The sequence below is a fragment of the Paroedura picta genome, chromosome 3, assembly GCF_049243985.1.
Source record: "Paroedura picta isolate Pp20150507F chromosome 3, Ppicta_v3.0, whole genome shotgun sequence".
NCBI lineage: Eukaryota > Metazoa > Chordata > Lepidosauria > Squamata > Gekkonidae > Paroedura > Paroedura picta.
The window spans coordinates 81371604-81382303 of record NC_135371.1 but is presented as its reverse complement, the minus strand read 5'-3'; the positions used below and the strand labels follow the sequence as shown (position 1 = coordinate 81382303).

Below are 10700 nucleotides of genomic sequence, written 5' to 3'. Positions count from 1 at the left end.
AAGGCTTGGAAATCAGCTGTAATTCTGGCAGATCTCCACCCCCCCCTACCCATCTGGAGTTTGGCAACCCTACCACGACTTTACCATCTTAAGGTGCCATTTCTTCCAGGGGAACAGATCTCTGTAGTCTGGAGATTTCCAAGCCCCACCTGGAAGTTGGAGAACCTAGAATGAAGGCAGTTGTGAGCAGAGGCCTCCCTGAGCACTCTCTGTTGAGGCCACCCCAAAAGCTGGAACTAGGCCTGGTCACCTATAAATAAGTGGATGGCTGTAGTAGGGCTGGGGGAGTGGTAAAGAGCTGGGTAGAATCTGCACTCATATTTTTCCCCACGGTCTCCTTCCCACTTGATTGGGGGGGGGGGGTGTCAGATGAAGCTCCAGCCAGAATTAAAGGAGCACAAGGCTGGAGAGTGCTTTATTTCCTGATGATATAGCCAGAGCAAGCCAGGGCAGTAGCAAGTGGAGTGAGGTTGCTTGTTTATCTTTCTTTTCCTGCACAAATAGGCTGGGGGGAGAGGAGGCAGGAGCCTCACAGAGAACAAGGAGGGGAAAGTAAATCCAAGAGGCAAATCTCTGCTCAGAAGTGTGGGATTTTGAAGTGGAGTCACTTTAAAACTGATCCCCAAATGAGGGCAAAAATAAGTCTTGTGAGGGAATGGAACTGGGAACCAGGCAGTCTTTGAACAGATGCCCTGACCAATCAGAAACAGACTTCTTCACTACATCAGCGTTGGAGGCATGGAGCAGTTAGTTAATCCGGCAAAATGCAGGGCATCTACATTTAATACTGGGGCTCTTGGATCGGCTTCCTCAAATGTAGTAAGTTATATCTGCTCCTGGATATCACGGGGAAAGGTAGTGTCACCGCAGATTAATCAGATGTCGCAGAGGGAAAGGTTAAAGCATTAAATAGCAAAATGAAAATCAAGTAATGGGTAGATAACTTTCTTTAATTCAGGGTCTCCAGGGATAAACAGCCAAGTGCAGATTCACCCCTAGTGAAGCCTTGTGGCTGATATCCTGCTGTTTTCCTCCCAGCAAGAGGTATAGTGCACTTTCGAACAAGGAAGGAAGTGTGTATGAAATTTGGGCTGGCTGAAGGTTTATTCTTCTCCTTTGTTGTACAGGGACTTCTCAGTGACCGAGTTCTGACATGAGTCTGCTTCAAGGGCTTCTTGTTTGACATCAGTATGGCATCTGCACTGAAGCATGAAAGGAAGAGAATAGAAGTAAAACTAATTCCTAAGTATTGACTAGTGGTTTCTTAGGTTCAAACTAAATGTGGCCTACGAGATCTGTCACTGGATCTCATCCAGGATTTTTAAAAGGCAAAAGGCAGCCAGTTTCCCAGTTTCACTGACCTCTCTGGGGCTGCTGTATTCAGCATAGGGAAAATGCTCATCTGGGAGAATGCTCATCTGCTCATTCGGATCAGGAAAATGTCAGGGTATGAAGAGTAGATTTAACTCCTTCTTCCTGATTTAAATGAATTTGACAAAACAAAACAACAAATCAGGTGATGCCTCTCAAGTTCCAGATCACATTTAGTTGCCCCACAGCAATCTTGACTACTTTACCCGGATACTTGCCCTTTGAAATCTAAGGAGCTCTCTCTAAGTAGAATAGGCTTGCTAGATGTCATGTATACTGTCCATTTACTTAGGAGTACCCTTCATCCCTGAACTTAGTAAATGGAAGGAAGTTGTGATTATTTCAGTAGAACCCTCCTCCAAGTAAATGTGTAGAGAAGCATAGCATTATTTCAGAGCATTGGGACTCTGGAGAACCTCTTATTTCACAATCATGAAATAGTTCAGTTTGAGAAAACCATAGTTCCATAACAGTCTATAGAACAGTAGAAAAGAGTAAGATTCCAGAAGCACCTTAAAGACTAACAGAATATTTGGCAGGGTGAGTCACTGCTCACTGGCCTCTTGCTCTTAGAACAGACAACAGAGCATCCTTCACTTCTGAAATGGTTTTATCAGTGGGCTGGCACTGGAGGGAAGTCCAGACTTGTTGAGACAAGTGAGTACAGTCCCCGTTTCAACTCTAATTGAAAAGTATAGCAAGGGAATGAACTTTGCCCTTAACACAATTGGGAGTTCCAGCAGAAACTGAACCCTTATTTGATAGGATGCCATTACCAAATACTTCTTGTTCTGGTGCCAACAATATAAAACAAGATCTCCTGTGGTTTTCTCATTATTTTCTCAGCCTCATTATTGACTTTGTCAATAGCGCATATACTGGCATATCTGTCAAATTAATAAGGCTAAGTTTGAATTGTGTTTGTCCAGGTGCAATACTTTTTTTGCCCAAGTTTTTCAGCTGTCCTTACCATGCAGGAATTCCTCATTCAGCAGCCTTGATCAGGTGCCTGACACTCCAGACCTATAAATGTATTATGAAAACACAAACCATAGAGAAGAAGGTGAAGAGCATAATCTAAAATAGTTACATCCTCTTTAGAAAAGTATAAATCTGTCTAGGATTGCACTGGCTGCCCAGCAGTGAACCATGTCTTTTGTATAATGCTATATTTACACAAGAGAAAACGCTTTATGACTGCCTGACAGCTAATTCATTTCATTAACATCTCTGTGAATGTATTTATGTTACTAGTGCTCTCCCTTTGCCAGGTATTCTTTGAGATCATTGATTCAGAATGTTTTCAACCCATCGAGCCAACAAGTACATCTAATCCAGGGCTCAATCTTCACTGGGCTTTTTATCCCCGGTGACCCCTAATTTTAAAAAGTCATCTACATGTTATTCAATTTCCATTTTGATATTTAGTGCTTTAAATTTTCCCTCTGCAACGTCTATGATTGATCTGCGATGACACTGCCTTTCCTCCACAATATTCAGGAGCAGATATAACTTGCTACATTTCAGGAAACTACTCTGAGAGCCCCAGTATTAAGTGTAGATCTCTGTGTTTTGCTGGATTAACTTCCTGTCCCGTACCTTCAACATTGATGTAGTGAAGCAGTCTGTCACTGATTGGTCAGGGCATCAGTTCAAAGACTTCCTGGTTCCCAGTTGCCATTCCCTTGCAAGACTTATCCCCCCACTTGCTCAGGAAAAGAAAAATGAACAGGCAGCCTTGTGCTCTATTCTCCTCCCTCTCCTGGCTTGCTTTGGCTGTAGAACAGCAGGAATTAAACCTTTATCCAGCCTTATGCTCCTTCAGTACCAGCTGGAGCTTCGTAACCACTGCTCCCCCCCCCCTGAGCTTCCCCAAACATACAGGAAGTAGAGAGCAGCCACATCAGTGTGGAATGCAGTCTGTTTCAATTCAGGGAAAAGGAAGGAGGAATACCCAGGTTCAAATCAATCTGAATTCAGCAAGATCGACAATAGGAGAAAAAAAGTAAGTGCAGAACTAGCCCAGGTCTGAGGATGACCAAGTCAGTCTAATAAACAAGGTTACCTTTGTCAGGTGAGGACCCATAAGAGTTTTGTGTTGGGGTGTACTTCTGTTTTTAAATGATGCCTTTAATTCTTTTGGACTTCTTTTTCCTGCTAGTCTAACTCTTGTCCAACCCTTTCAGTACTTCAGTACTGGCATGTTGCATCTCTCATGCTCCATTAAGTATCTATGGCAAAATAATTCTTTATTGCTGATGACAGCCTCCCCCCCTCCCGCAATCTGGGCTGCTTTTTCAGAGTAAGAAATAGAGAGAGGCAGCCTTTCCTTCTGTATATGGGTGGATTGGCCATTTAATTTATAGGAAGATACAGGGAAGTTGAGCCTCTTGTGGCGCAGAGTGGTAAGGCAGCCGTCTGAAAGCTTTGCCCATGAGGCTGGGAGTTCAATCCCAGCAGCCGGCTCAAGGTTGACTCAGCCTTCCATCCTTCCGAGGTCGGTAAAATGAGTACCCAGCTTGCTGGGGGGTAAACGGTAATGACTGGGGAAGGCACTGGCAAACCACCCCGTATTGAGTCTGCCATGAAAACGCTAGAGGGCGTCACCCCAAGGGTCAGACATGACTCGGTGCTTGCACAGGGGATACCTTTACCTTTACCTTTACAGGGAAGTTAAACATTCTCTGTTCTTTGACATAATAGCCCTGATGGCTGCATTTGGAAAAGGGGAAAAAATCTAAATTTGATCACAGAACTAAACATAGCATACAGTTCCACCTGTGATTGGTTTAGATATTCAGTTTGTTCACCTCATTTAATACTTCATAATTCTTGAATTAGTGACCTGCTGCAAGCTCTCCATGGTTTCTGTCATTCAGAAAGCTCATTTCCTTTACTTACATTTAATTTTCTCTCTCTGCTTCCTTAATAAATCTCAGATTAGACATCAAGTTTTAAATTGATTTGAAGGAGTCATGCTTGATTCCTCCCAAAGGGATAATGCGGATCATATATGACTCATCTTTGAATTCTCACTAAGATGATATTTGAATACATCTTTTAACTTGTTGTTTAAAACTGTTTGGATGGGGCACTGATAATCTCTTTGTTAAATTGTAAAGAAACACATGTTTTCTCTTTGGAGGTGAAAGTTGTGTTTTCTGAGTTGTCTTTTCTCTGTCTCTGGGCAGAGAACAAGCAGGGAGGAGGAAGTCAGTCAATGGCTTTCTAGGCTACCTCTTGAGAAATGCTAATTGGTCTAGCTAGAGAGAAAGAAAAGGAGGGTCCAGCCTCCACCCTTCCAAGCAAGGAATAGAGATATGAAGGAAATTTCTAGAATCTTAAGAAAAAGCTTCTCTGACTGGATTGACCAGATCAGTGGACAGAGAAATAGATATACTAAGATCCGTCCTCTGTACTGTCAGGAGTTTTTGGGTGCTGAGTTCATCAGAGCAAACAAAACTCTTAACTGGGGGAGGAAACTATTGACTATGTTCTCACTTGAAGAGCTGGAGAAAACTTCAAGGTATTGGAAATTCTGTAGAGATCTGTAACTTCCTAAGCTAAAGGAGCCTGGCCTATTTTTTAACATCTGATAGAGCATGTAGAGAGAGATGGACAGTGGAATTGTTTTACCCTTCTCTTTTGGATCTCTTGCTCAGTCTGGTGCTGTGTTAAAAGTATGCTTGTGAATATTTTCTTTTTAATAAATAACTTTGGGTGTTCTTAGTGGTTCTCTGTATCACATCCTATTTTAAAAGGAGTGCCAGGAGAAAGGCAATCAGTTGGTAAGTGGCTATTCCTCCGGAGGCACACAAGACAGATAACTGTCTCTGTAGTGGCCTGGCACTGGGCAGTGGGAGACACAGAGGCAAGGTCTCAGAACTTCGAAGGGAAGCTGGGAATCCTGATCCTCTCAGTGGGCAACACCAGAGAGAGAGAGACAGAGAGACAGAGAGGAACACCTTGGAGTAGGCAGGCCAGAGCAGGCCCATTCTGACAGACAAGTAACCAACTTTCATGAAGTTCCTATAGATTTCTACTTCCCGATATAGATTAATATTCAACAGTTTCTTATGGTAATAATACTGGCATGCTATGGAACACATGCATCTGCTGCCCCCCCTGTCATCCCTTCCACATCCTGAACCCAACAGTCCTCCCTAAGGGTTTCGTGTTTAGAAAGTTATTATTGTACTAGGGGCAAAGCCTGTTGTATCCAAGAATACAACAGGTGCTAGAGTTTGGCAGTGGGAAGAGGAAGGGGAGGAGTTGTCCAGTCTGTAAGGGCATGCGGTTGAATGTGCGTGTTGTGTGGGAGGTTGTGGTGGCATGGTAGCAAATGAGGCCATGGGTGTGGAGATATGGGTGTCAAGAACCTGTGGTGTGAAATGTTCGTTGAGTGTGGGAGAGGACTGACCTTTGGGAATTTTGGCATAGTGGTTACAGATGAGCTTTCCAGAGCCATGTCCTCAGATATGTGAAGGGAAAATCAGACTGGAGATTCTTCTTAGGGGCAGATTACATGGCAACCAATTCCCCCCAGTTCTGCGTCATTTCCCTTCTTGTGTGAATTAGGCCACATTCACCGAAATGCCCTAATACACATGGGGTAGTCACAGTACACAGGTACACAGGTGTCCACCCTGTTCCTTCTTTTCCATTTTTTCACTGTTGATAAAATGTTATGTGTCCACATGCTTCTTTCATGGTTGCTCCTTAGAAGAACGGATTTCTGTACCCTATTGCTTACTAGCCAAAGGAGTCTCAAAGCGGTTTACAAACACCTTTTCCATTCTTCTCTCCACAATAGTCAACCTGTGAGGTATGTGGGGTTGTGAGTGATCTGAGAGAACTGGGAATGGGCCGCAGTGACCCAGCAGGCCTCTGGTGTCTCAAAGCATTTTCCAATCGTCTTCCCTTTCTCTCCCCATAGCAGACTCCCCATGAGGGAGGTGGGGTAGCGAGCCTCACAGGGAAGCTGGCAACCCTAAGAGGAAGACTCTCTGTGCACAGCAGTCTTGACCTTAGTAAGGTTTTTTATACTGTTTTTTTATTTGCAAGGCCAAGGTTATTTGCCAGGCCAATAAGTCATTTAAGTTGTGTCTCCAGACATTTACTTGTTCTCTATTTACAGTTTCAGGCTGTAAATATTTATTTAGATCTTCCTGCACTTTCCAGACTCACAGGACTGATGTTGGTCTGCCTGTCTGCGCCCCAGAATACAAACAGTTGCTGGTAAGGGCTGGCCATAATCCATAGGCCAGGAGGGACAGACCTGCACCACTCCCTCCCAGCTACAGGCAAAAATGGCTCTTTTGAAGGCTGGACTCTGAGGCATTGTACGATTTTGAAGTCCCACCTCCAAACCTCCAGGAATATTTCTATCCCAGGGGTAGCCAACCTCCAGGCGAGGCCTGGAGAGCTCCTGGAATTACAGCTCACCTGCAGAGTATAAAGATCAGCTCCCCAGTCAGAAAGGGCTACTTTGGACAGGGTTGTGGTAGAGAAGAAACATTTAAGGCCTCCCACACAGGTTGTTGTTGAATTGAAAGACTTGAGGCCTACTGCACAGGGTTGTTGTGCAGATGAAACAGGAGACAAAAGAGCCAGTTACTTCTGTAGAATAATGCTGTGCAGTGACCTCAAATCTGCAGAGAGTTGCAAAAAAGAAAGACACATGGCTTGGCTGTGTCTAACCCCCAGCCAGAGCAGTATTTTAAGTGAAAAGGGGCTTTTCTGTGGCCTCCCTGTCAGCCAACTGTTTGGCAGAAGGGGAAAGTTCCTCCCCTCAAAAGGAATGCCCTCAGGCTCCCCTGCGTTGCTTTCTGAAAGAAATTGCCTCCCTCCCCTCAGTCAGGGCCTGTCAGAGGCTCCTTCCCAGCAGGCCTGAAGGGGGGGGGGGACCTCTTGCCAGCTCTGTCAGGGTTCTGAGTCAATTTACAGTTGGACTTGACAGTTAGGACAGCCTTGGGGTGAAAAGGGCTGGCGCAGCCCCTGTTCTCATTCCCCTTGGCAGCCCTGCTGACCTCCTCTCCCTGCGGTGGTCAGGAGCAGACTGACAGCCAGACTGGGCTGGGTGAATGGAATTTTGGTCTGTCCTGGTGAGGGGCCAGTGGGAAGGCGCTTTGTGCGCCTTCCCATTGGCTGCTTGGCCCTTGAGTGGCACTTGGAGGGGCGAACCAGGAGCTGCTTTGCGGTTCTTGATTCGCCCCTCCGAGTTTTTATCACGAACAGAGCCCGCCCTAACTCCTTCCCAATAGCCCTTAGGGCTTTATTTAACCGCAGGAGTGGTTAAAGATTGTAGATAGATAAATAAGCTGCCAATTCTGGTTTGGGAAACTCCTGAATATTTGGGTGTGGTGACTGGGGAGGATAGAGTCAGTGCAGCTTGTATATGATGCCATAGAGTCTGACCTCCTGAGATGCTCTGTGTTCTGGAGACCTGCTGTAATTCCAGGAGAACTCAAGCCCCATCTGGAATCAGTAATCCTAGCTGCTGCTCTTTTCATCATCTTTAATACAGCCGCTCTGTTTCTTTCTTTTCACAAAGAATACTCAGATCCATCTTAGGAAAAAAAATGGAAGAAACTGGTACTTAGGATTGCATTGCAAATGAAATTGTGATTTTCCACTGTCTGGTATACACTCTTGGAGGCCTGTTTTATAGAGTAAAACGTTGTGCAATTTATTTTACTCTTGGCAAGATTTTTGTTTCAGCCTTCCTTGTATTCCATGTGAACTTTGTATCCCATAATCTATGAAACTCCCTTATCGAAGTCTTTCGTACAGGTTTTCAAAAGAATTTTTGTCCCTGGTGTGTGTGTTTGTATAAATTTCAATCAGGACATCAGAAGGCAAGTGGCCTAGAACAAAGATTCTACTATGCCATCAAGAACACAGAGTACCCTTGTTGTTTAAGGGATATGCTGTTTTTATATTAGTTATATGCTTCCTGTTTCTCAGGAGGTAAGCCATTCCAGGAACAGCACTACTAGGTTTGGTTTTCCTTGGGTGAAAGAGGAAACAAAACAATCAGGACATTTTTGTCATACAAATGTTAGCCTAAGGACCATGATTTATTTAATCCACAACAGCATACAGCAAAATAACATTTGTTACTGTTCCTCTAACATAAGACTCCTGCTTGTTTTTCATGCAGCTGGACTAACACAGCTAGCTCTTTGGATGGAATGTAGACAGTAGAACCCTGGAGATTTATGGCATTTGCTTTATTTACAGATGTCAGTTTATCAGGAGACCATCTCAAATTACCCTCCTAGTCCATTAACCCAATAAAGGATTGATCTACCAGTATGTATGTATGTGTATGTATGTATGTGTATATATGTGTGTGTGTGTGTGTGTGTGTATGTATGTATGTACTGCTATTTCCATTTTGTCCATGATTTAACAGAAGGACAGCTTAGCCTTATTTGTTTACAGTCCGTTTCTGCTGTTTGTGGCTGGTTGTCACACATGTTATGAATTAGGGAAATAGTGCTGCCAAAATTAGTCAAGTCGAAGCCTTGATTCTAGTGAATTCAAGGCATTTTTTTAAGAGTCTCAAATTAGTTTCTTTTCCTCCTCTCATGACATTTTGTGGTAAATATCTGCTCAGGGCTTTCCACATGATAAAATCTCTATGCATTTATTTTTTGCTCCAACACCAGTTGTATGGTAATCCTGTCCTCCAGTAATTCATGTGGGAAATAGTAGACTTTTTAGGGAGATTTCTTCCAAGTTGATACATGTGGCCAAATGAGCTGGTAATATATACTGAGGAGTTTAATGGAGATTACTCCATGCTGTAGATTGTGGGATGATCCTTCTTTAAATACTCATGTACCTGAAAACTTTCTGCAAGCATAAAATGTGCAGCAGTCAAATGGGTGGGATAAAACTATTGTTTTCCCAATAGTTTTTATTTTATATGCAGAACAGCATCCAGAAATAATAACAATAACAATTATTATTATTTATTTTTAGGCTGCCCGGTGTTGCTCAGTGTGGGTAACAATATGCATAAAACTTTATACAATGAATTAAAACAGCAGTTCATCTAAAACATTACATAAATAAGTGCCCTCAACTAATTTCCCAGACAGGGGGTTTAGCATCTCCCAGCGGTGAGATCAGCTTTGATTGGTAGTTGTTGTTATAGGCCCCAACTGTAAGCCTGGTGGAATAGCTCTCTCTTGCGAGCCCTTCAGAACTGGTTAAGATCCTGCAGGGCCCTGATCTTCTTCAGGAGACACATTTTACCAGGCTGGGGCCAGGGCTGAAAATGCCCTGACCTTGGTCAAGGCCAATCTCACCTCTTTTGGGCCAGAGATCTTGACCAGATGTTCCACAGATCTTAAAGATCTTGGGGAAATATAAGGGGAAAGATTGGCCCATAAATGCACCATTCTCAAACCATTTAGGGCTTTAAAGGTTAACACCAAAACGTTGAACCTGATTCGGTCTCCAATCTGAAGCCAATGCAGCTGGGTGAGCACTGGTGTTATATGTGCCCTCCATGGAGTCCCTTTGAGGGCTTCAGCTGCTGTATTTTGGACCAGTTGGAGTTTCCAGAGCAGTCTCAAGGGCAGCCCTGTGTAGAATGAGTTGCAGAAGTCTAATCAAGAACTCACTCTGGCCAGGTCCAGCTGGATCACTCAGGCCAGGTCTAGCTCTGAAAGATAATGTGCAAGCTGCCTCACCTGTCACAGATGGAAGAATGCCAGATGGACTGTCTTCATAATTTCAGCCTCCATCAATAAGGAGGGATCCAAAATCACAACCAAACTCCTGACAGATGACATTAGTGTTAATTGCACTACATCAAGCATCAGGAGCTTTATCACCTGTGTCTCCACCTGCCAGCCTAGCCAGAGGACCTCCATCTTGGCTGAATTCTACTTCAACCCATTCCTCCTGAGCCAATCCACCACAGCCTCCAGACAGCTGGCCAACTTGTCTTGTGAGGGTCAACAGATGGTCATCCACTCATAGAAATAGCTGGATATCATCAGCATATTGATGGCAGCTCAGCCTAAAGCTCCAGATCAGCTGGGCAAGAGGGCACATATAGATATTAAATGGCATCAGGGAAAGTATAGCTCCCTGTGGGACCCCACAATTGAGGGCCATATGTGGGAGCATACTCCCCCCTACTACCTCCCTTTGTTCCTGACTGGCAAATGGACTCCAGCCATTTCAATGCTGTCTCTTATCCCACTGTCAGCTAGGTGGTGGGTCAAAAGTTTGTGACTGACTGTTTTGAACAACTCTGTCAGATCTAAATAATAATAATAATAATAATAATAATAATAATAATAATAATA

General features: G+C 43.9%; 1 long non-coding RNA gene across 4 annotated transcripts; it reads right to left on the bottom strand.

Annotated features, from left to right (window-relative positions):
- Nucleotides 1-938: 938 nt before the first annotated feature.
- LOC143832316 (uncharacterized) lies at nucleotides 939-7369 on the bottom strand. Of its 4 annotated transcripts, none has more exons than XR_013229199.1 (4): nucleotides 6817-7369; nucleotides 2342-2394; nucleotides 1362-1476; nucleotides 939-1197 (listed from the first exon to the last, which is right to left on the bottom strand). It is a non-coding gene; the product is annotated as an uncharacterized LOC143832316 (long non-coding RNA). The 4 variants fall into 4 exon arrangements; XR_013229200.1 differs by lacking the exon at nucleotides 6817-7369 and adding an exon at nucleotides 3437-4112; XR_013229198.1 differs by lacking the exon at nucleotides 6817-7369 and having other exon boundaries at nucleotides 939-1202; nucleotides 2342-2913.
- Nucleotides 7370-10700: the final 3331 nt, after the last annotated feature.